This window comes from Camelus dromedarius, chromosome 22 (assembly GCF_036321535.1).
Source record: "Camelus dromedarius isolate mCamDro1 chromosome 22, mCamDro1.pat, whole genome shotgun sequence".
In the NCBI taxonomy this organism is placed as follows: Eukaryota; Metazoa; Chordata; class Mammalia; order Artiodactyla; family Camelidae; genus Camelus; species Camelus dromedarius.
The window spans coordinates 18,244,067-18,269,601 of NC_087457.1; the positions used below are offsets into that span (position 1 = coordinate 18,244,067).

Here is a 25,535-nt window from a genome sequence, read left to right on the forward strand (position 1 = left end):
TCTTTTTTAGATTCTCTTCCATTAGAGGTTATTACAAGATATTGAATGTCTTGTAATATATCCCTGTGCTATACAGTACGTCCTTGTTGTTTATCTGTCTTATATATAGCAGTGTGTATCTGTTTATCCCAAATTCCTTATTTATCCCTCCTCTGCCTTTAAACTCTTTGACTCTCACTCTCACCTGTGAAATGGGTGCACAGTCACTGACTTTCTTACTTCCAGGTTTGCTGGGATCCACACCTTCCCCTAAGAGAATGACTAGGGGATAGAAGGATAGGACGGGGGAGGGTGAAGGAGTGGTCACTGTTAATTGGGTGGGTGTAGGGGGTAGCGGGAGGGATTGGAGGACAGGGAGAACGTGGTGTGAGCTCATCACATGAGGAGAGGACAGGAAAGCTTCAGAAGAAGGGGCTGAAACAGGGCACTGCAGGTTGGGTGATGTGGTCGCATGTGTACACACATGTGCGTCTCTGTTCTCTCCTGCTCCTTGTCTGGGAGCACCAGCACCGTCAGCTTTGAAGGGGGACAGTCCAGCAAAACTGATGAGCTGGAGGAGGGTGGCAAGAAGGAGGATGAAAAGGGGAAACAAAACAAGTATTGTTCTTTGTTTGGTTATCTGTGAGGATACAGTGGGAAATCTCTGTTCTTCTGATTTTTTTTTTTTTTTTTTTTTTTTTGTAAACCGCAGAAGGAGAAAGTAGAGGCAGCAGCTCAGCAGTTGAGGGGCTCACTGTGAGAGGACACTGTCCTGGGACACTTGCATGTCCTGGGAGCGGGAAGGCAAAAGTGAGGTTTCCTCGAATAATGCTCTCTGCAGTTAGATGTGTGTGCAGGGGGTCACCATTAACAAAGCCCAGGCGAAGTCCAGTTCCCCAAAAAACAGACCAGAGTCCATCTGAATACCAAGAAAGAAGGGAAAATCATGTTTGTTATTTACTCCATGGGAGGTCTTTTACACACATTGTCTTGCCTCATGATGGTCTCAGGATAGAAGTTTTCAAGTATGTGAGGAGACTCAGGCTCCAAACAATTGTGAGACTTGCCCAAGACCCCACGGCAAGGCCATCTCCAGGGTTCAAACTCTAGTCGATGTGGCGTTGACGTTCCATCCACTCTCACTAGCTGCCCTTGAGAATTAGGAGGACGTCGCCACCAACTAGTGTTCACATATGGCATTTCTTTACCTCTTGTCACAGCTTCTGTTTTCTCTCATATTTAAAATGTAAATTTCAATCACTATTATTTCACTCCAATCCTTTATTTCATGGCCGAGGACATATGGCAGACCAAATATGCTCAGATTCATATTATTCCAAGCGTGTAAGATAACCCTGGGAGGTTCCCCAAACTCAGTGCTTTTGCTTGACGGAAAAGAGCATCTTGCCGATTCAACCCCATTATATTCTTGCAAATGTCGTAGTTGGGGTAACTCAGGCCCAGTCTTCTGTCTTCTTTGAAATCTTATCATTGGAAGCCAGACCAAGAACATGACCTGCAACTCTGCATTAAGGATGAACAGTAGCACCGTAGAAAACACCACTGTCAAATAGAGACGTCAAGAATGGTTCCACTCAAAAACAACTTTTCCACTCCGATGACGTGTTTCAAGGAAATGAATTATCTACCTGAGTGGAGGACAAAAGAAAAAAAAAAGAATTCTTTCTTCAGGCTCAGGAAGATTAGTTGGCTGAGTCACACAGACAGTCTGTCAACATGCTGGTCCTTAAATGGTGTCACATTTTAATCTCCTCATTGGAATTGCAGAGGTTGAGAAGGAAATGTTTCCATTCCTTTCAGAACCTAACCTTAGTGAGGACCCAATGGCAGCCCCCTTAATCTTGAAGCTTGTATCTGACAAAAGGGAGGGGCCCTGCTCTTAAGGGGGAAGCAATGGATCTGAAATTTGAATTGATGGATCTGGGCATGCAGACATGGTCACCATTCCGACATCCAAAAGGTTTACAGTGAGAACAAAGTCAGCCTATAAGGATCAATCCCCCTGGGATCATACTGGACCTCCCATCAGTATTCATAGAACTGAACAAGAAAAATGATAATAATAACAGTGGCAGCAATGACAACTGTGTTCTCTGTTGGTTTATGTGCCAGACTGTGGAGCAGCACCTTGGTCCTTTCTTCCAACATAGCATCCCAGTAATATGGGGTCTGAAGAGGTAAAGAATAGAGACTGGAGACCGATTGCTGGAATCAAACTCAAAATCTGAAGAAGGGGAAAATTAATAATAGTGAGGGTTCTGAGGATGAAATGAGTTGATATATGTGAACCACTTATAGTGTCTGGCACATTTTAAGCCCCGCACCAGTGTTGGTGCTTATTATTTTTATATGCACAAATGAAGATGTTAAGGGTCTCAAGGGTTAACTAAATCATGTAACCCTGGCCCAACTACAAAGCTCTTTCTCTTTGCACCAGACTCCTCTCCTTCTCTCTTGTGTCCAGGTCTCTAGAATGGGTCTACAATCAAAAGAAGCACACCCAGCAGAAACAGTGCTGCACAGCACAATTTCCCGTTCCAAGGCTGGTGGAGCTTTAGTTAATTCCTCAGGGTGAGATGGGGAAGGGGCTGTTCCTCCAGGCCCTGTCTATCTACCCATAGCTGTGTGAGTTTCGCCTGCCACAGACAATTCTTAGTTTTGAGAATCTGACCAGAGAAGCAGGTTTCTGGGAAAGTGATTTGATTTGTTATTGAGTGGTCTTGGAGGAGAAGGACATTTCTTTTGTTTACTAAATATGACCTCATTCTGAGCAGGTCTCCCCCATGTCCTGAAGCTTCCCCGGCCTGCCCAACCCCAGTCGTTGTCCAGCAGGAGTTAAGTTGCCCACCTGAGCTCAAATTTGTGGTCTGGCTCACAGACGCCACATTCACTGGCTCTTGACCAATTCTCCCTGAGTCGCTTCAGCAACAATGTCATTTGACAATTAGGTCATTGATAAGCTCCCTGACAGCTCTAAATTGCCATAATTCTGAAACCAGTTAGTATTTGGATTAACTTGGGGACCTCATATCAATCAATGACATTTTGCTTTTCTCTAGGACTCTGCCAGTCTCAGTGGGGAACTTGTCTGAGGTTCCTACCTTACTAGTCAGGCACAGGTGAGGCCCGTGGCTGGTGGAATGTCTGGGGGATGCACAGTTTTGAAAAGCCCAGAACAGATGGTTCTGTCTTGAGTGGATGCTGTTAGTGGTCACTGATCAACTGTAGCTTTCATGTTCAAAAGTGCAGAGAAAGTGTTACAAACACAATGGGGAGACAGTGTGCATAGGTTAGAAAGAACCCAGTCCACTTGATTTACGAATAATTTGGGAAGTGGTGGGCAGTCAGGCCATTCATATTTTAAGCATGAATTAATTTATGCTTATGACCATTATTGAGAATTTTGGGGCAAAAAAAACCATAACATTTTGCAGCTGGATATGTACTCAAATATAGTATAAATGAGCATGGTCTTATGGGAGAATCTCAGAATTTTTGGATTTTATTTTGTACAAAGGACTAGAACAGATGAACTAGCCCTGAAGGTTTATGTAGCTGTGACAGTGTCCTGAGGCAGATGTGGATGTGGTCATGGACTCCGTACAATGTGATGAAAAAAGACTCTAGATGAAATGTCATCTAGACCTTGCCCTGCCCCTTGAAATGCATAACCATCAAGATGTAAGTTAACTATGGGCCTGTTGCTTCACTGGCTGTTACTTCCAAACTCTATGCCTAAATTCTTCTTGAAAAATTTGTGATAGGACCAAATTTTGTTGTTATTTATGTAGAATCAGCCCTTTCTTCCTGAAATGAGCAGATCTTGGAACTAAGGGCTCTGTTTTTGAATATTTTATTTGTTTGTTTGTTTGTTTACTTATATTGAAGTATAGTTAATTTACAATGTTGTGTTAGTTTCAGGTGTATGGCAAAGGAATTTGGTTATATATCTATGTATTCTTTTTCAGATGCTTTTCCATTATAGCTTATTGCAAGATATTGAAGATAGTTCCCTGAGCTGTACAGTAGGTCCTTGTTGTTTATCTGTTTTATATACAGTAGTGTATATCTGCTAATCCCAGACTCCTAATTTATCCCTCCCCCTGCCTTTCTTCTTTGGTAACCATAAGTATATTTTCTGTATCTGTGAGTCTGTTTCTAGAACTGGGAGCTTTGGTTTGCTGATCTCTGGGCAAAGAGTTACGTGAGTTTGTAGGCAGCAGCCAAGGACTAGGGGTGAGGTAGGGGGACCCAGAGGAAGATTTTAAAGCTGACAGACTGGACTCCTAGGAGTGACAGCTTCAAGGGAAGAAAGAGGGACCCGTTAACTGAAGACTGGGAAGAAATCGTCTAGTAAATGGAAATTTGAAGAGTCTGGTGTGGTGTATATGATACAAAACCCTCCCCTAACTTCCCTACAAAATCTTCAGGAAACACTAAATCACACTGTTGTTGAGATGTGAGTAGAGTCTCTCTGAAAAGTGGAAAATTTGGCTGAGCCCTGTACTAAGGTGATGGAGAAAGCTGGCGTGGGGGCTACAGGTGCTACTACAATTGCTGCTCAAGCCGGAGGATCTCACCTAAGGCACACCCTCTCACACACAGCTGTATAGACTTTCACAGTGTGTGCCTATGTGTGTGTGTGTGTGTATCTGTGTGTTTGTGTGTTTGGGGTACTAACCTTTTCTGCTTAATGCATGCCCACTACTGCATAGGCCCCTTACAGCCATGCATTAGGTGAATTCATTTGACTTCCTGGCTTTGTCCGATAATTTTTACCCTCTTCACTGTTTCCTCACTTATTTTTCAGTCTAGACTTTCACTATGCCTTTTATAACCTGTTCCCAATCTTTTTGCATGGAGCTTGTGGAGCTAAGTGCACACCATCCAGTTTCAACCATACCCTACGGGTGCAATGACCGATGTCATAGTGGATGGGCCATTCCCCTGTCTGCATTGTTACCCAGACTATGGAAATCACTTTTTGTTCAGCTTTAATGTAATTGGAAAAAGAATGTGTTTAAAAATATACATCAACTAAATGATCATAATAACCACTGGCTCCTGACATCCTGGCTGCTTGATTCATGTTGCCCTGGTTTACGTCCCTCTGCTGGGAGGGTTGCCCACTCCCTGTCTGTGGCCTTAAGCGTCGTGAAGCTGGGCCTCCTTAACTTCCTTTAAGTGTAACTCAGGCACCTTGATCAGATAAAAGCTATTTTTGCTCTGGTTCTGCTAAGCTAGATTCCATCTCAGATCACATTAAAGGAACTGCCTACTTTCTTCTTCCTTTGTTGCTAAGGAATAGCTTTTCCCCTCAGATTGATTTTTTTCCCCCTTGGAGAAGCCCCAACCTACACAACACTTGGTAGTAATTTAAAGTGAGCCAAAGAGCTGCAGCTACTATTAGAGGCATAAAGCAACCTGCTAAGAGTCATTAGGGGTCAGCAGGGCCTGTCTTTTAACTTAACACCCAAGTGCTGTTTTAGAACAAAGGAGACTTCTTCTCTTTGGCAAACACTGATCTACTGCTCGGTTTTCCCAATTATGGGCTGAGCTTGCTAGTGCCTGCGAGCCACCTAATCAGACTTTTTTTAGTCTTGCTGTCTCATGCCCAGGGCTCCTTGCTGAATGCAGGCGTCTGCGGAAAGAGGAGGACATGCTTTCACTGGAAGCCTGCTTCCCATTCTGATCCGTGAGTCAGGAATTGGACTGGGCTGCTCACCTGCTATGGAACAAAATTCATTAAGCGCCTGCCCCTCCAGATCTGGAGTGTGTGTGTGTGTGTGTGTGTGTGTGTGTGTGTGTGTGTGTGTGATTCCTAATGCAAGTGGGCAGGTCAGCAGTAGGGAGCTGGGCTGCAGAACCAGCTGGGGACAGCTACCCAGGGTGCAAATGTCACCCTCGCTCACACAGGCAGGCTCTCTGCAGGTTGTTCCTGCCTTGCCTCTCCCAGCAATGTTGGATTCGACACCTCGGGCCATCATCAGCTGGTGTGGCCTTGGAGATCAGAGTGGGCTTAGTATCTCACAAAACTATTTCCCCAAATTCTATTGTTGCTGAAAGAGCTTGTTATAGAGGGGCCAGGCTTGGGGAAGCTAGCATGTGGGTAGAAATACACCTTTTTTTGGGTGGTAGACGTTGGTTGGTTTTTATTCGATGCTCAGACGTTGAGGAAAGCTTCCTGATCTTTCCAGACTGAACTGGCTCTGCCTGCCTAGACCACAGCACCCCATCGCCCCTCTCCTTGGCACACAGGAAATGCAACTCAAGCTTTGCTGGATGTTTGGTGAAGAGGGGGAGGCAACTAGGATATTCAGTTTACTGACTCAAGATGTCAACACTAATTCTCTAAGTGATTTTGACAAATTTATTCAAATGTGTATGTACTTTCTCTCTCCAGACAGATCCCAATTCTTTCTCCTTTTCCCTCCTAACCCAGCATCCTGGGAGCCCTGGGACTCCAAACGCTAGCTCTCTTTGGAAAGTCCAGCTTCCATCAACAGAGGCTTTGGGACCCTGGTGGGAGGAAGGGTCTGGGAGATAAGCCAAGATATCTCCCCCCAGAACTGGGGATTAATTCTCCTGTAGAGCTACCTGGGAATGGTACCTGGCCTGTTGCATGATCAGGTTATGAGCAAGACAACTAAATGTGTAGTTTTTATATATCCCATGAGAATCTGTGCTGATTGCCAAAAATTTGGAACATAAATGGAAACACCTAGAGAGCACCTGACCTTGTGGAAAATACTGATCATTCCTGTTACTATTTTCTCAAGCCTAGCTAAGCCTGAGTTTTACCAAAAAAAAAAAAAAAAAAAAAGTGAAAGCTTTTCTTTACAGTTTCCTGAACAATATCATACACATCATATTGACTAACTTCAGCTGACGCAAAGCAAGTAAGAAAAAAGACATGGTGATGGGGTGAATCATCGACTCTCAGCAGCGGCAGTTATGCAGGGCGCACAGAGTCTGCGAGAACAGCTCTGTCGTGGAGGGAGAGACAAAGAACAGGGTGCTCCGGTGCTCAGGGTTTGTGTCTGTCTCTGTGGCCAGTGGCCCTGCGTAGGATGGGAATCATGAAAGCTCAGCCAATGGAGACGTGGGTCCTTTGAAAAATTTTGTTTTTCAGGATTTCAATTATAGAGCAGTTCCTGTTTTAACAGTGTCCTGGGTGAAGCTAGGCTTTCAGATTTTTGAAGTCTTGATGGGTAGAAACAGGGAAAATGGTTTAAAACCTGCTAGCCGTTTTGGTGAAAGCATCAATTTTCTTTTGACAGAAGCAGTGTGTTGTTTTCTGAAAGCCTCTGAATGCGTGACACCTATGTCAAAGTAGGTGGCCACTATTTGAAGGGACAATAGGGAGGTGATCTGAATGCAGACGTCTTACTCCGAGACACAGCATTTGCATGGTTATGTTTATCTTGGGGTATGGCTGAGGTGGATCTGGGCCTCTGTGAGCATATGGTTGTTGGTAAGAGACAAAGGGAATGGAAAGGTGCGGCACACTTCTCTCTTTGAGGGGCTATAGCCGAGTGGAAACTCAGAAGGAAAAGACCTCACATAAGGCTGTTCTAAGCCCCTCTGGTTGCAGCTGATTCCTGGTATCTAGGTTATATTTCTCACCAGGTAGCCTCAAAACCTTCAGCCAAGTCTTGTCCAAAATTTCGATCTGGTGTATCGCTGTTGGGAGTACAGGGAAGGGTCTCTGTCCATTCAGCGGTTACAGTGAGTTATGAGGAGAGCACCTGAGATGACTTGCCACTGGAGACTGGTGTTTCAGGGCCAGAGAGGATGTCACTGTATGGGGCTGAGCAGCTGGTCTTGGGGGCAGGCCTCCCCAGGACTGATCTGCAGAATCTGTGAGAATTCTTGGTAATGATGGAGGACGTCTCAGAAATTACTTGGGAAGGGAAACCGGATGGAACCCTGGACTTCATGGAGGGAAGTAGGGTGGACGTTCAGGGCTGGTGAGGTCTGTGGTGTTCACAGCTACGTGGCTTCACAGGCTGCTGGAGTCTGGGTCTTCTCAACTGACCATGACTGTCCCAAGCCAGGCTTGGTTACCTAAGATAGTCAGGGCCACCCCATTCTTTTCCCAGTTTTTGAACTTTTTCTGAGTTTGAGAGCCATCAGCTTTGCCTTGGGACTTGATCTACTCCATTTTGTGTGTTGAAGCATCTCTTCTAGATTCTATTTAAATACATGACTGATAAAATAGAGCCTGAGCACTGCATGGCCCGGCAGTTAATTAACTTGGTGATAGACGGTGTGCTTTGTGCTTCCCAGTCCTGAACGTCCCCACCCAGACCTAGCACAGCGAGACAATGGTAGACTGTTTGCTCTATTACACACCACAGCTATTATTATATTGTTACTATTCTCGGTTGAAATATACTTTAGTTTCTTTTGTACCCCTTAAATTTCTAACTCTTACTTTTTCCATTTTGGAAAGGCTTGTCCACTCAGGGTAATTTGGTCCCTGAGTCTTCCAGGAGAAGACAAAATTCCTAACATGGAGACTCATTTCCAGTCACTGCCTCTGCCAGAATCACCCCCTCAGCACAGGAAAGGCTGATTGTTACAGACTGTAGAAACACCGCATGTAAAATAATAATGTATAAAAATAGCTCTTGTATATTGAACGCGTGCTCTACGCTGGGCATTGTGCTAAGGGATTTAAAGAGCACGATCTCAGCTGGTCTCGCCAAACCCCTCTTTTGAGACTATGTTGTATCATTGAAAACAAAGGAGGCTAAGGCGATTTGTGTACTTTGCCCAAGATCACACAGGTGATAATTTGGCAGAGCTGGGACTCAGGCCTGGGGCTGTTGAATGCTAGACTGGAGTCCTGGGAGAGCCATGTGTTTCTCTAGTGCTGAATTATTTGGGGGAGTACAAGCATTGGCTCTGCTTCTGGGAAGTCAGCAGAGGGTGTTAGAAATCAGACACCAGCCTTAGAAGCTGGAAAGAGTTGGATAATGGTAGCAGCACCAGTAGAAAGGCTACAAAGGAAGAGAAGCAGAACTTAGTAAAATGCAGGACTGAGTCAGCCACTGTATCTGTGTCACATTAAGATAAAACTATAGTCTGATCCACACCTTGGAGGCACAGGATGTGACAAAGGAGGAAGAATGACCCAAGTTTACAAGAGTCACTGTTTTGGGTTGGTTTCTTCCTATCGATTAATCTCTCACCTTCTAATCCAACAGACCAGAGCCCCCACTTCCCCAGGTTGGATCCCAGTAGCTCCTTTTTCACTCTACTTGGGTCCCTGTCTCATTCCCAGGAAACGTTACATACTTGAACTCCATCTTAGAAACAAGGCACACCCTGGAGGGAGTTGGTGAGGAGAAGGGATTCAGAAGTTCAAGACCATTGTCCAGTCCCTTAGAGAAACAGGGAGCGAGGAAAGTTCCAGGCCAACCACATTCTCCATTCTAAAGACCAAGGCCCCCTTATGTACTGGCAAGTTCAGGGACCTGAGGCTGAAATCATCTCACGTCATTATCTTGTTCATTTTCCCAGAAGGGAGTGGAAGATGAATACTACATACCTACCATACGGGAAGATAAAAACAACTCTGGAACAGGTTGTTTGTTTAAAAAAAAAATTAATGTTTAGTACCTGAATACTCACTGCAGGAGTCCCAGGGAGGAAATGCACAGAGAAGTGTTACCTGCATATAAGCAATGACTGCATTAGCATCTTGGCATCCTGTTGGCTTATGTAACACTAGATTTTTTTTTAGGGATCTCAGGGACTAGAAAAATGAAGTATGAAAAAAAGACTGGAATGGAAAATACTCCTGTTGATTTTATACACACACACACACACACACACACACACACCCCTCAGTTTAATTTGTGAAAAGCATATTGGTGATGGATAATACCTGCAACTGTAGCTGCAGGGTTTTGGTACTCACAGGCTAATTAAATTTCACCCACTGCCATGGATCCTGCTGGGTCCTTCATTAGCCTTAGTAACTAGATGATCTCTTAAAAGCCACAGTAACTGGAGGTTTCTTCACATGCCAGGGTTCAGATGGGAGGTCATTTAAACAGTCTGTGGCTTCAGGGTTGTCTAGTTTTGTTCATTTTTATGTGACAGGGCAGTGGTGGCACTTGCTACATGAGGACTGAGTCTGCCCAGACCCAGAGAGCCCAGTATAAATCTACCCAAGTTTGTTATTAAAAAAAAACTCACCCCCTCAAAGAGTGAACATAAACTAAGAGTTGCTATATCAGTAGAAGACTTACTGTTCATTTAGAAGATTCAGATTAGCAGGACACATGTACATCAAAGCGTGGCCTGATGGATTAGATGGATCAGAGTGTGAACTCTCGTTTCCTTATCAGCTCTATTGGTTTATCCTCAGCCCTGACCAGCTGTATGTTGCTCTCAGCTTGTGCCTGGGCTTCACTGGCTGACAGCTTTTTTTCTTAGCACATCCACTCTTTTTTTTTTAATTGATGTATAATCAATTTACAATGTTGTGTTAATTTCTGATATACAGCATGGTGATTCAGTTATATATATACTTATATACATATATTCCTTTTCATATTCTTTTTCATTATAGGCTATCACAAGGTATTGAGTATAGTTCCTGAGCACATCCACTCTTAATTCAGAAAAAAAATTTGCCTTTCACACTTGGCTTCACCCCTGCTTTCCAGGTGAAACCTTGGTCCTCCAGGCAATGTGTCATACCCTCCCAAATGTTGCTACTGAGTGTGCCCTCATGGGGTGTGCTAATTGTGAGTCCCTCCACTTCCCCTTCTCTCCTAGACTGTGGGCATCTCAAGGGCAGGGCTGAGTTTTACCTTTCTGTCTCTGGTATCTAGGTCATGGGCCCCTCTGGAAACATTTGTTGGACAAATAATGGAAGATAATGAATGAACTTTCTACCTCTGTCTCTGTTAAAATTATACAACAGGAGTAGCTTTTTAACAAGTTGTATGTCTTTTACCTTGGACCTGCTCCATTCTATCATCTAAAGACACCAAGAATGTTTAGCAGATGTGTTCTGCCAGAGGGTCATCTCCGGAGCTAGCCTTAGGCTCTGTCCACTTAAAGTGGGTGTGACCTTCATGTAAGAGGGAAACGAATGGATTTATTTCAACCCCATTGGGAGTAAGAAGAGGAGAATTAATCCATGCTGTGCAAGCCAAGTAACAAAAATAAAAGATGGATTTACACATACTCTTAGGGATCTTTGGAAGAAAATCTCATTGCAGATTCAAGTTGCTTTTAGCATTATCTTAAGAGGCACTTGAATCAACCTTCCCAAGCTTGAGTTATCACTTTATGTATCCTTTGTCAACCTCCACTGGAATATCTTTTGATTATAGATCCACTTGATAGACTTTGGCTTAACAAACCACCTGAAATTGGTCTGAAACACTTCCAGGGACCAGATCCTAGCCCCTTATATTTTATTTGGTGGAAAGCAAAACCCAAGATAGACAAAGCTAAATACCCGGGAGTTTTTAGCAAGGGAGAATTTACAGCTGGCGGAAATTACAAAAACTCCAAATCTCATTGTCTAATCAAAGCTGTCCGAGTCAGATAAAGAGTTTGGAAATAATCCTTGTTTCATGATTTGCTTCTTTTAGGTTCATAGAGGAGGGACAGGAGACACAGATGCACCTATACATTTATTTTGTTTGTTGTCAAACCCTGCCTGCCCAAATCCTTCATGAGAGGTTATGGAGACCTGAAATTACATGTTCAGTTTCTGAGAGGGATATTAGCAGACCTAATTTCTTCAGGTGGTTAGAAACAGAAGTAGTATGCAGTCCCTAAGCCTGAAGTCTGGGGTAAGCTCTGGGGACATGCCTTAACCTCCTGTTAGATTTCTGCTCTGTTTCCTGGTATCGCAGTCTTTTTGTTTGTTTTTTTGAGATATAATGGACATGTGTTGTGTATGTTTAAGGTGTAAAAGGTGTTGATTTGATGTATTTAAATATTGCAATATGATTACCATCACAGCATTGGCTAATACCTTTATCATGTCACATAATTATCATTTCTTTTTTGTGGTGAGAATCTTTAAGATCTAGTTTCCTAGCAGTTTTGAGAATGTGATATAGGATTGTCGTCTCTCCAGAACTTAGTCATCTTCTACTTGCAAGTTTGTGTCCTTTAACAACATCTCCCCAACTGCCCCGCTTCCACCTCCTGGTAACCATCATTTCTAGATTTCACATATAAATTATATCATACAGTATTTGTCCTTTTCTGTCTGACTTATTTCACTTAGCATAATGCCCTCAAGGTCCATTCATGTTGTTACACATGGCCAGATTTCCTTCTTTCTTGTAGCTGAATGATATTTCATTGTAGATAGATAGATAGATAGACAGACAGACAGACAGACAGACAGATATCACATCTTCTTTATCCATTCATCCATTTCAGTCTTGCCTTGATTGTGGAGCCAACCTCAACACATTGGCAGCCCAGTCCTAATATATTTGCCAAGACCTTGACATTCCTCTCGTCCTGGATACATAGACCTGACCCTGTCCCTCTCTCCACTGCCTGGAGACCTGCTTCAAAGAAGATGTCCTCTCTAGGTCCCCAGAGTTTGTTGTCCATTTGGTTGTGAGTCCTGCCACTGCCCAGAGTCTCCAACCAACAGGGAGAATTAATAGTTGCCTGCATGATATCCACATTGTTGCATTGCCTTGAATGTTGTAATTGGGTTGTGGGGAGTCACCCTTCTCTGGGAGTCAGCCACAAAGTTGGATCAGGCTCTTAGGCTATCTCATTCCATTAGGCCTTGCAGTCCTGTCAGTGCACATCACAATGGAAGCTCTCTTCTTGAGTTGAGTATCTCTCTGTTTGAATTGGGAGAAAGCAATGATTAAGTGAATATTTTGATAATGTACCTATTTGAGTGAAATATTCCTTTCCCTTCTCCCCCACTACCACCTCCAATTTTTCTTGTCACTGTGGAGAACTGAAACAAAAAAATTTTTTTGTTAACCAGTTTGCTAGTTGTTGCAAAGAGGGACTAAAGAATCAACTGTTCTGCTGTAAAATTGCCTGGAAAATGAAATCAAAGCCAAGTTGGCTGTTTTTTTCTTTGTAAAGTTTGATTCTTATGCTTTTGTCATTGCTCCAAATGAATGATCCATCCAAAATAAAGGTCGGCTGGAAGTTCAGGACACAGGAGGGAAATGGCTAGTGGATGTCAAACACTTTGCCAACACTGGACTTAATTTGCCCAGCAGGAGAGCCTCGGCGGTGGGTGACGTGTGCAGAAGGAGTTTTTTTAAAAGAAAGCAAACAAGTGGAGACACAATTTGGGAGATTGAATTTGGTTCTGTTTGTTTTGTGTGCGAAATGAGATTGTGTGGGAAATAGAGACATTATCCATGAAGAACGCTAAGGTAATTTACGTTGCTTCCTTCCATCAATTACATTCTGTGAGCTCTGAGTGGAATTGCCTTCCATGGAGTTACAGCCCTTCCACTGCCAGTCTCTACAGAAATGACTCTCTAGAGTAATTTCATAACCTGTACCGACAAACATATAATTCATACTGCGTTGTCTTCTGTGGGGGGCTTAAAAAAAAACCCAACCACGTACCATTCACAGTTATTATTTTTTTTAAAAGTTTGACCAAGGGAAGAGAAAATACATTTCTCTTTTCCACTAAATTGTAAAACCAAGAGACTTCAGGGGAAAAGGCAAAATCAGGCTTCCTGGCCTTGCAGAAAAAACCTGAACCCTGCAGACCCTAGTTTTCTCAAATGAAAAATGACAGTCATTTCCAAGTTCAGTTTGCACTTCCAGATGTCTCAGAGTCTCTGGTTCTGGGTTTTATTTTTTTCCCAAATGTGTGATTGCTGAATGAAATAGGAACGTTCCTCCGGAGGCTTTTTGTTTCATGAGACTCCTCGGCTGCAGATGGCTCTTCCATTGGGTCCAGCTGACCATCCACTTCCTCTGTGTGTTCCAGCAGGAAAGATGGGGATGAAGATAGGAAGGAATAATGGCTTTTAAAGAAGCTTTGGGCTTAGCAGAGGATCCCCTGGGAGCAGGTGGGAGGCAGGAAGATGAAGAGAGAGAAGAGCCCACACGTCAGTGAGGACTGAGGCCAAGGCACAGGCATCAGGAGATCAAACAATGAGAAAGCACCTCAAAAGAAGATGGGTAGTGACAGAAACCAGGAGATCCTGTGAGGGAGGCCAAGGTGCCAACAGCCTGGGAGTGACCCCGATAAGGAAGGTAATGTTCTGGACTGCCTTCATCACCCCCTAGCTGTGTGACCTACCCAACAGCCAACCAGCAGGAGGCCTGCCCTGTGGGATGGCAGGAGATTATTACTAGACGAGCTGACTCTGGAGTAGCAGGGGAAGAGGTTCCATTCTCCCAGCTTACCGATTTCTACTCAAGGCAGAACATTCTCTTTGATGTCTTGGGGTTGGTCCCAAGTTTCCTAGTATATTGATCCATGACCTGGTGGTAATTGCCACTCTCTGTCCCTCAGGCATCTCTGTTTCCACACAAACCTTGCACATTGCCTTCTCTCTGTCAGGGTATTTCAAATCATTATAGACCCTAAGCACTCCAACTTTTGGGTTCTGTCAAACAGATTATAATAATTCATAATTCACTTACAAAGTTGGCTACCCATTTAATTTATATTTGGCTGTGATTTCTCAGTCATCAGCTGGAAGACTTGGGAATTCTTGTGCAATGAGAAAATCTAATGTAACATGCAAATTGTGTTCAGAAGTCATAAAATTTTGTGGATTATAAATTTAACAATGAAGGATGTTGACATAGTGTTGTTTTATTGAGTATTTACCAATTTGTTGTTTTTTTTTTTTTATGATGTTCTAGGACGAAATTTTCTTTAGCACATGGAGCTTGTCAATGCGTTTCAATCAGTGGTCACCAGGGACACACCTGCATTTGAACAAGTTAGGTTTTTTACTCATTACAGTGAGGGAGAGTATATGCCATAGGGAACCATGGGGCATCTCCAGAGAGGGTAATAGAAAGGACCTCTTTATCATTCATACTGGTCAGAATGGCCATCAGCAAAAAGTCTACAAGTAATAAATGCTGGAGAGGGTGTGGAGAAAAGGTATCCCTTGTACTCTGTTGGAGGGAATGTAATTTGGTGCAGCCACTATGGAACACAGTATGAAGATTCCTTAAAAAACTAAAAGTAGACTTACCATATGATCCAACAATCCCACTCCTGGGCATATATCCAGAGAAAACTCTAATTCAAAAAGATACATGCACACCAATGTTCATAGCAATACTCTTTATAATAGTAAAAACATGGAAGCCACCTAAATGTCCATCGACAAATGAATGGATAAAGAAGGTGTGGTGTATACACACACACACACACACACACACACACACACACACACACACACACACTGGAATATTACTCAGCTGTAAAAAATGAAACTGCCATTTTCAGCAACATGGATGGACTTAGAGATTATCATGCTAAGTGTAGTAAGTCAGACAGAGAAAGACAAATAACATATGATATCACTTATATGTGGAATCTAAAAGAATGATACAAGTAAACTTATTTACAAAACAGAAACAGACTCACAGATATAGAAAACAAATTTATGATTACCAGAGAGGAAAGGTGGGGAGCGGGAAGAGATAAATTAGGTGTCTGGGATTAACAGATATAAGCTACTGTGTATGAAAAAGATAAGCAGCAAAGTCCTACTGTAAGCACAGGGAACTATATTCAACATCTTATAATAACCTATAATGGAAAAGAACCTGAAAAGTTATATATATACACACATACCTGAATCACTTTACTGTTCACCAGAAACTAACACAACATTTTAAATTAACTATACTTCAATTAAAAAAAAAAGACATCTTTATAGGATTGGTGCTGGTATTAGGTGATTTGGGAGAGAGTTCAGGGAGATGGGGCTTTGCCCTGGATTGGATGTTGTGGGGAAGTGGGGTAGTTCTGGTTGGGTATCTTCATAAACCTTATGCAGAATTGGGGCATACTAATGGAGACTAAAGTAGTAATTGGTAGAGCAGCCAAGCTCACTCATTTTAGCTGGGATGGGGGGATGTTTGATGTGTTTGGCTTAGACAGTGTTCATGTTTTGTCTGTGTTTTGATATGATTATGAGGTGCCATTGTTTTTTCTTGATCCATTCTGCTTACACAGTGGCCTTGTTGGTGTTCTGAGCAATTGTTCATGTTCAGTAGGGCAGCACCAAGGCCTAGGTGATAGCACCAGCCCAGCCCCTGAATATGAGGGGCTGCTTTTCTCTTTTTCAAGCTGAATATTTTTTCAGATCTCAAGCATTTTTTGGGCCCCTGAAAAGTTTCTAGGCTGTATGCACCAGGCCCTGTGTGGTGGTACTTACAGGGTCTTTGTCTCCATCACAAGATCTTAGTAAGTGCCTTCCTATGAGGGCTTCATTACACACCCCTCCTGTGACCCTTTCCATGAGCAGGGAGGATTTGGGGCACTGCAGGGAGAACAGGTGGGAGACTGAGGCGGGAAGAATTAGCCCTGTTCTCTGTGTGCTGGGGAGAGGTGTGGCCTCGGCTGCACCCTGGTACATCTGGTGGTAGAAGAAGGCAATTTAACAGAAGCTAGGATACAGTTAAGCTCTTTATAACACCAGGACAAACTTCTTTTGGGTTATTGTCTTTTGTTTTGAAAGAACAAAAGTCCAACATGCTTCTCCATGTCATAAAGCAAGTCAAGAACATCCCTAAAAGCATGATTCTTGGTTTTGGGTTTTCATCACTTTTTTTTTTCCCATTCAGAATCCCTAGAAACTTTATTGTTCCCACTACTTTTTGTCACTTGTTGCCTCCTTCACTTTTTAAGCCTTCAGAAGAGTGAAAAGGATGAACCCAAGGCACTCTTCACCTAGATTCACCAAATGTTAACATTTTGCTACATTTCCTTTTTCACATTTAAAAGGAAGTTTTAGACATTCTGAATTTTCATCTCTAAATACTTCACTGTGTATCTCCTAAGAACAGGGTCATATTCTCCTGTATATCACAATACTGTGTATGTAGGTGTATATGTGTGTGTGTTTGTGTGTGTGTGTGTGTATAAAGTATAAAGATCTTTCTTCTGAGTCATTTGAGAATAAGCTATCAACATGATGCCCCATCACCCCTAAATATTTTAGTGCGTATTCTCCCAATATTTTCTATGGAACCAGAATTCAGTCACTAATATCAGGAAATTAATAGTGATACATTGGTACCATCTAATACTTTGATCCTATTCAAAGTTCTCTAGTTGTCCCTGTTATGTACTTTATAGCAAAGGGATCTAGTCCAGAGTTGCTCTTGCATTTCATTTTCATGTCTCTTCCATTCCTTCAGTTTGTGACAGTTCCTTATCACATAGCCTTTCATGACCTTGCCACTTTTGGAGACTTTAGACAGCTTATTTTGTAGGATGTCCCTCAATGGGATTATCTGATGTTCCCTCCCAGTGAGGTACGGGTTAGTGACTTTTGAAGAAATACCTCAGAAGTGATGCAAGATTCTTCTCGTGGGGCATCGTTTCAATTTATCCCATTACTAGTGACATTCACTTTGATTATTTGATTAAGTTGGTGTTTGTCAGGCTTTTCAAATTTATATGTAGTCTTTGCCCCTTTGTAATTAATTGGTTTTAATTAATTATGTTAATTAATCAGTTAATATAAAATGATAATTGTTCATTAAAAATTAATATCTTTTAAAATGACTTTATAGATACTTTGGGGCCATTCAAATATCCTATTCATCAAATTTTCAATTTCTTTATTTCTTTCTTCATTTGCTTATTTATATCAGTATAGACTCAAGGATTCTTATTTTATTCAATGGAATAAAATTCATTGCTATCCTCACTTATTTGATGCTCAAATGGCCCAATATTTGGCCAGAGGGTGCTCCTTCAAGCTGGTTCCTGGATCCTTTTTGATGTGTCTCCATCATTCTTTGAGCCCTTCCTTTCTTCTTTACAGAGCAAGACGCTCCCATATTACTTTACCTGCCTCAGCCTTAGAATCAGCCATTTTTCCAAAGAGCTTTTGCTTGTTTTCAGTGAAGGATGGCATTTAGATATCAAAATCTGATGCCATGTGTGCTCAATTCTCTTGGTGAGTCTCTGCTACCGCCCTCTAGAGGCCAAAGCTAAGGAATAAAAGTATGCATATGCAACACATATATATAATGAATGTATGTATGTATCTGTATGTGTCTATATACACACATTTACACTATATTTATTTCTATTTCTATATTTATGTATATACAGTATTTTAACAAAAGCATGAATTGGTACTGTTATCTCAAATTCAACCCAACACCACAGAATTCAGTCTAGTTTTCTCCCTTTCCACATTTGTAAGCCCCTTTTCTGACCATGAGAAACCTCGCTCTCATTTTCCTTAGTATATGTTCCTGTTTTATCAAATTCCCATTGTGAGCAATCTCATGTGGTGCTATTGCCACCTGCCCTCTTCACCCGGATTATGTTCTGACACCTCAGGTTGGGTTGCTCTTCCAGTAGAATGCCTCTTCCCATTGCTTGGGCTCCAACAGCCCTGATGTGTGGCTGTCCTCACTCTGTCTAGGCTCTGACTCCTTGCGCTGGGCTGCCCTTCGGCCTTGCTTGGGCTTGGACACCCTGTACCAGATGTCTTCCTCAGCCCACTTGGGCACGTCCCACTTATAGAAAGCAGACTGGCTTCCTGGGCTGGTTTCTGTGAATAATAGGTTGCTTTCCTGGGCTAGTCATGCAGATTGTGGGTCAGGGTTGTATTTTTATATAGTGTCTGGCCATTGTTCATTTGTATATTCAGTCTCTTAGTAAGTTGATGCCTAATGAGTCTTTTCACCCTCTGACTGTATTAGTCAAGGTTTTCCAGAGAAGCAGAATCAACAGAATGTGTTGCATATAGAAAGAGATTTATTATAAAGAATTAGCCCACACGATTATGAAAGGTGGCAAGTCCAAATCTGCAGGGTGGGCGAGCAGACTGGTGACCCAGGGGAGGTGTTTCATTTTGAGTCTGAAGCCACCTGCTCTAGAACCAGGAAGAACCCATGTTGCAGATGAATTCTGAAAGCAGTCTGCTGGACTTGGGGGAAGCCCATCTTTTTGTTCTAGTCAGACCTTCAACTGATTAAATGAGCCCCACCCACATTATGGAGGACAGTCTGCTTTACTCTAAGTGTGTGATTTAAATTTTAATCTCACCCAAAGTACTCTCACAGAAACATCCAGAATAATGTTTGACCAAATATCTGGGCACCTCATGGCCCAGCTAAGTTGATACAGAGCTAACCATCACAACCCCTCCCCCTCAAGTCTTCTAGAAATGAGTGAACCCTAAGGTGAGTCAGTGACACTTACTTTCTCTCAAGCTGCACCCTTGCTTCACGTTTATCCAACAAAGTGATATAAAGTCTCAAGACTTTCCTTGGCATCTCTAGATACTCATCCGGAGCCACCTCTGTTTTTGTGGCAAGACTCATGAACAGAAATGCCATCCCTAGGGCCCTCGTTCCAACTGGATGTGAGGAGAAGAGGCAAACTCACTCAGGGATAGGAAAGGATAAGTCTTCCAAAATGAAGGGGCGGTGATACTACATATGCGTCTCTCACGTTTACTCACCTTTGAACCCAAGCGTCATCTCATCTCTGTAGGAGAGGCCTGAGCTGATCGTGACAACGGTGAGGTAGACGGTTTAGAAATCTCACAGCATCCCTCAGAACTCTTTGCTGGGGGTGGCGGGTAGTCTTCCAGAGCCCCCGGGGGATCAAAGTGGGATGCGAAATGGTGGTTCCTCTCTCTCCTGATTCCCTGAAACTGATGAGGTGAAGAGCGAGCATCTCACAGCCAGCCGGCAGCTACGTTGCAGCCCTGCACATATTGTCTACAATAAGATCACCCCGTTAAAAAAATTCTTTTGTCTCTCACCATTTCCTTTTATTTTCCTTGTCAGTCAAGCATGTAAAACATAGTCTCATCAGTAGTATTCACAGCAGATTTAAAACGTAATTGCTCTTTGCTTTCTCCTAGTACAGCCCAGTCTGTATCATCTTGTCTGATTTAAGGAAAGATCTTGTGAGTTGGAAACTAAATCTTCCTCTTCCCTCCCTCCTCCCTCCCTTTCTTCCTTCCTTTTCCCCCCTTTCCTCCTCTATTTATTCCTCATGTTTCCATATCGAGAATGATTTAGGAAGCACTATGCCAGTCACTGCAGCTATAGAGATGAGTGAGATCCGATCCAGTGGGAGAGATGGAAATAAAAACACACCTTCATAATGCATGCGGCAAAAGTCCTGACTCACTCTGACCCAGTGTGGGGAAACTGAGGCAGGAATTTCAAGGGAGGTCATATCCTGGAGATTCCTGAGATGAGCTGCAGTTTTCCAGGCACACCAGGACTGGAGTGTCCCAGGGAGAGGGGAAGAAATAAGACTCTAGACCAATCCCAAGGTGATCTTTGCCCTGGGCTCATGCTGTGGGGCTCTACTTTAGCATCCAAGACCTGCCTGGTCAGGCAAGCGTGTTTTCTTTTCCATATTCTCAGGTCCCAACCCGACTCTTCCATTGCTTTACCAGTACTTGGGTTGACATCTCTGCCCTCTGAAGTCTTTTTTCTGATGTGTGGCAGCCTCTCTCCCTGGGCACATTGACCTGGGCTGGTCCAGCCTTCCATCTTTCACTTGGGGCTTGGGGCCATGAGCAATCCTCCAGTGAATTCCTACGCCCCGAAAGAGCTTCAGCAAGCGCCAGCTCACCATCCGAGCTTTAAGTGAAATCTCGAGCAGTGATTCACCCTTCCTCAGAAATTTGTCAGCTCATAAATTTAAAGCAACTCCATTTCCTTTGCTTTTGAACGAACAAAACTGGATGGTGCATATCTATTAGAGCCATAGAGAGGGATATTAAGCTTATCCTTGGGTCGGTTTGTTTCCCATTAGTCCAGTGAGGGGATGCCTGTGCTTTTGTGTACCTCTGTGAAATAGGCACACTGATGTCACTTAGGAGAAGTAGGAGTGTGAATCAGGGCTGTGCTGCCAGCATATGGGAGAAGGATGAAAATAGCAGATGGAAGTTGTGATTGTGGCCAACAGAAATAGGAAACTGTTGCTGGGTCATCTGCTTGGGACCCAGCACTGGCCTGTTAGCTGTCATTAGCTCTTATCCAGGAAGCAATTTACATCCGTTGAAATCCTTATAAAATTGGATTTCTGCCCACAGACCCATCACCCTGCTTTTTCTCATGGATTAAAGACACAGTGGCCTGTGAACTACTTCTCTTTGTGGGTAGAAATTGCTATCCTCTGGCCTAGGAGATTTGGGTCAGGTCATTCCTCCTAGCAACAGTATGGCCCTGGGCTCATATTATCACAGGATGAAAGAGACTTTAAGAGGATAGCTTGTCTCATCTCCTGCCCAGCAGATTCTATCATCCCCCAAAGCTGGGATGTTGTAAAGTTTCCATTGGAATTTAACACCTTCCCAGAGAACCTCCATAACCATCAAGTTTAGAATTTCTTGGTGTGTTTCCTTTGATTCTTCCCAGTCTTGAAGATGGTTCTAAGAGGTAGATAGAACTGGGTATCCTGGGATCCAGCTCCAGGATGAGCCTTTTAGCCCAAGGGATGAGCCATCTGAGCCAGGTCACCATGTTGCGTGACCCTGTTCTTAAGTTTCCCTTGGCTTCTCTCTGCTTTCAGTCCACTATGAGTTCATCTGAACCCTCTTCCTTCTGCATGCAGGGAGGAAAAGGATTCTGAATGAATCCTCTTCGGATTCAGATCATCTAAATCTGATTTTTCCCTTTTTAAGAGCAATCTGGCCCATGGTAAGAAGCACCAGATCTGGACCAGATCCGAGTTGGGTCTCTGCTCCTGCTTCTTCTGGGACATGTGCTCAGGGCCTCTTACCTAACACCCTGACATCTCTAAGCTCTGGTTTCTCTGTCTCTGTCTCTTCCTTCTTCCCTTCTTAAGTGTGTGTGTGTGTGTGTGTGTTTGTGTGTGTGTGTGTGTGTGTATGTGTGTGTGGTGTGGGTGGGTGGTGGGGCAGAGAGTGTGGGGATAAAACTCCCCATTTCTTGGGGGTCACACCTCAGACAGGAGCTGTGGGCAGGCAGTGTGGAGGGTTCGGCTGGGCTGTAAGTACTCCTGGCTGGACGAGAGTGACTCGAGGATTAGAAATGTGTGTTTGTTTCAAGCGTAATGTGAAATTCCTATGGGTGACCGGATTATGTCCTCTGTGTCTTGAGACAGGGTTGGAGGTAGAAACAGGGGAACCACAGGAGAAGCTTCCAAAGCATTTAGTCATGTCCCTCACTCAGGAAACCTCCCTCTGCTCCTTGGTGGCTGCGGGAAGTCCTCTTGGCCTCTCCTGCCAAAACCAGTGATGAACAAAAGCCTCTGACTGGGAGTTTTTGGGCTAGGATGAAATCGACTCAGGTAAACAGCAGCTAAGAACCTATTTGAGATTTGCAAATGATAGCCACTGTGTATAAAAATGGATAAAAAACAAATTTCTTCTGTATAGCATAGGGAACTTTATTCAATATCTTGTAATAACCTTTTATGAAAACGAATATATGTATATATATACATGCCTAGGACGTTGTGCTGTACACCAGAAATGGACACATTGTAATTGACTGTACTTCAACTTAAAAAAAAACCTATTTGAGCAGTTAAAGAGGCTGTGAGGACACTGGGCTGTGAGGTAACTGGGCTGTGAGGACACCAGGCTGTGAGGTAACTGGGTTGTATGGACACGGGGCTGTGAGGTAACTGGGCTGTGTGGACACGGGGCTGTGAGGTAACTGGGCTGTGAGGACACCAGGCTGTGAGGTAACTGGGCTGTGTGGACACTGGGCTGTGAGGACACTGGGCTGTGAGGTAACTGGGCTGTGAGGACACTGGGCTGTGAGGACACTGGGCTGTGAGGACACTGGGCTGTGAGGTAACTGGGCTGTGAGGTAACTGGACTGTGAGGACACTGGGCTGTGAGGACACCGGGCTGTGAGGACACTGGGCTGTGAGGACACCGGGCTGTGAGGTAACTGGACTGTGAGGACACTGGGCTGTGAGGACACCGGGCTGTGAGGTAACTGGACTGTGAGGACACTGGGCTGTGAGGACACTGGGCTGTGAGGTAACTGGGCTGTGAGGACACTGGGCTGTGAGGTAACTGGACTGTGAGGACACTGGGCTGTGAGGATACCAAGTTGTGAGGACACCTGGCTGTGAGGTAACTGGGCTGTGAGGACACTGGGCTGTGAGGTAACTGGGCTGTGAGGACACTGGGCTGTGAGGTAACTGGGCTGTGAGGACACCGGGCTGTGAGGTAACTGGACTGTGAGGACACTGGGCTGTGAGGACACCGGGCTGTGAGGTAACTGGACTGTGAGGACACTGGGCTGTGAGGACACTGGGCTGTGAGGACACTGGGCTGTGAGGTAACTGGGCTGTGAGGTAACTAGGCTGTGTGGACACTGGGCTGTGAGGTAACTGGCCTGTGAGGACACCTGGCTGTGAGGTAACTGGGCTGTGAGGAGACCAGGCTATGAGAACACTGGGCTGTGAGGTAGCTGAGTTGTGAGGACGCTGGGCTTTGAGGACACTGAGCTGTGTGGACATTAGGCCATGTGGACACTGAGCTGTGGCTGGCCTGAGACTTGTCTAGGCTCCTATGTCACAATTCCAGTTCAAGCCAAGGCAGCAGGCTAGCACAGGCATTTGGGGTCAGGGTGTCCACCCCACCACAGGCCCCTGGCAATCCCTCAGGGCCTCCTCCCTGGATCTCTCCTTTCCTGGCTCTGCCACCAACTCTCCTTCTGACCAGGCTCCTCTTGTGAACAGACATCACTTAGAAACTAGCGAGCAGGAGGTGGCTGAGACACTGCTGGCGGGGGTGGGGGGTAGGGGTGGGGAGGCAGGGGTTGGGTTGGGTTGGCTCTAGCCCCTTTGAATAAAAGGAAAGCAAAGACAAGCCTCCCTGCATCCAAAAGTGCCTCCGTGGTGTTGGTCCTTGACACATTCCCCTGTCAGATGAACAAATCAACCCAAAACATTTCAACAGTGTCCTGAGCGCCAGGAAGAGCAGAGTGAAGGGATGACTGATGCAGCAGTGACGTGAGGTGATTTCCCCTGCTCATCGCTGTGCCTGGGAATCTAGAGGTCAGCCTGTCATCCCTTTCCACTCCCAACACCTGGTGGCCAGGGCGGGTCGCTCCATGGGAGAGTAGAAATGAGTCTTCCCCATAGGGAGACATTGGGCTGGAGAGCATCTTGGGAGCTCCTCCCAGACCTGGGGAATTTGGGTCCGTGCATTACATGCACTTTTACATCCACTCTGGTTTGGCTCCTAAGGGTTAGTAGGGAGTATTCCGAACCATGAAGGTATTATCCTTCTCTCATGGGAAATGGAAGCGGGTCTAAGGGTATGCCAGATGAGAGGGGAACAGAAGGGAGAGGGAGGAGGAAAGAGAGAGGAAGAAAGAGCATCCAAGGTCCCTGGTGGGGCTTGTCTGGGTTGGGCAGTTTGACGGATGGAGCGCTGGGCTGATCAGTATGATGTGCTTTATTCCGTCTCTATCAGTTGCTGATTTCCTCTGATTTGAGAACATATTTGCAGATACGCACTGTGGATCCCAGGGAGACCCCAAGGAGAGCACTCTATTGGCTCTCTACAAATTCATTCCAGCACAGGAGAAGCAGCTCCAAGTGGTACATCCCTGCACAGTCCTGAATCAGTGGCACTGTCTCAGCAGGAGTGAGAGCTTCTCTTTATTGAACTGTCATAATGAGCAAAACCCTGTCTCCATCCCTTTCACAGGCATTACCTCATTTCATCTTCACAACAACCCTATAACATAGGTACAGTTATTACCCCCATTTTAGACCTGGCTCAGGCGAGGTAACTTATCTGAAGTCATTTCACTAATAAGCAGTGACACGTGGATCCAGGTTTGTCTGACCCCAGAGCCCACGCTAGTATCTACAATACTCTGTAGGCTCCCTAAACAAGAATCTTTGTCTCCCCAGGGCCAAGCCCAAGCTTGACACAGCCTAAGTTTTTATTGAATGAATGAATGAATGAATGGTGGAAGGGCGAAGTCAGTGATTATAGGGATGGCAAGAAAATTTATATCCTGTCCTAAGAATACAATTTCCCTAATAGATTTCCAAGGCAAGCCCTCAAAACAGAGAGGGTCTGTTTTTCAGCAATGCCCATGAATCAGTGCAATTTTTAATTTTCATTTTTGTAATCACAAAGGGCTCTGGTTGACACAAGGTTCCCTAGTAACTGAACTCTGCATCCTGGAGTTTCCAAGAGGAGCTAACCCTGAGACTCCTTGGACCACTGTGGTCCTCTTCCCAGCCCATCTTCACTGTGTCTTGCCCCACTGAGGTGTCCTCAGATACACTCTAAGGAAAACACATTTTGGAAGGAAGGATGTAGGGAAGCCCAGGGTCCAGTTCTGCACTTGGAATGGTC

At 44.3% G+C, this 25,535-nt stretch overlaps 1 long non-coding RNA gene across 2 annotated transcripts in view; it reads left to right on the forward strand.

The window, feature by feature from the left end:
• The first annotated feature begins 5,612 nt into the window (after positions 1–5,612).
• The window catches only part of LOC105095792 (uncharacterized), a 249,117-nt gene continuing 229,194 nt past the window's right edge, over positions 5,613–25,535 (forward strand). For both annotated transcript variants that reach the window (XR_010377330.1, XR_837780.3), the window contains exon 1: positions 5,613–5,695. This is a non-coding gene — a long non-coding RNA (uncharacterized LOC105095792). The remainder of the gene's footprint in view (positions 5,696–25,535) is intronic.